At 47.0% G+C, this 500-nt stretch overlaps 1 non-coding gene across 1 annotated transcript; it reads right to left on the reverse strand.

Moving 5' to 3' along the window:
* Positions 1 to 427: 427 nt before the first annotated feature.
* On the reverse strand, positions 428 to 500 carry TRNAR-CCG (transfer RNA arginine (anticodon CCG)). The gene has a single exon. It is a non-coding gene; the product is annotated as a tRNA-Arg (tRNA).

Consider the following 500-nt stretch of genomic DNA (forward strand, 5'->3'; position numbering starts at 1 on the left):
ATCGCACATGCTGGCAACTAAGGCATTAGTAATTAATATCCTGATTGGCCACCATGAAAATATATTGGCAACACGACCCTGCTAGACCGCTGAAACAACTCCGATGTAGCTTATGTCATCCACCTCGGAGCATGACCGTGGTCTGAAGGGGCATCCCATGAAGACAAGCGGACATGTAGCAGCAGATTGTGCACGTTGCATGAAAATTAATGCCGCACCAGTCCAACAAAAAAAAATCTTCCAAACACAAAATCCGTGACAGGACTAAATCTTGTGTTTACCTGATGCCAAATAATGCGCTTAATTAATTCGGGTGGTTACCTGATGCCTAATAATGCGCTTAATTCCCTCGGCCCCACGTCTAGCAACCACAGGCGTTCCATAAATGCAATGCTTTGTCATGCAGCAAGAAAAAAAAAACCCTCGACGTCCGCGACAGGACTCGAACCTGCAATCTCCTGATCCGGAATCAGGCGCCTTATCCATTAGGCCACGCGGAC

The sequence above is a fragment of the Dermacentor variabilis genome, chromosome 1, assembly GCF_050947875.1.
Source record: "Dermacentor variabilis isolate Ectoservices chromosome 1, ASM5094787v1, whole genome shotgun sequence".
In the NCBI taxonomy this organism is placed as follows: Eukaryota; Metazoa; Arthropoda; class Arachnida; order Ixodida; family Ixodidae; genus Dermacentor; species Dermacentor variabilis.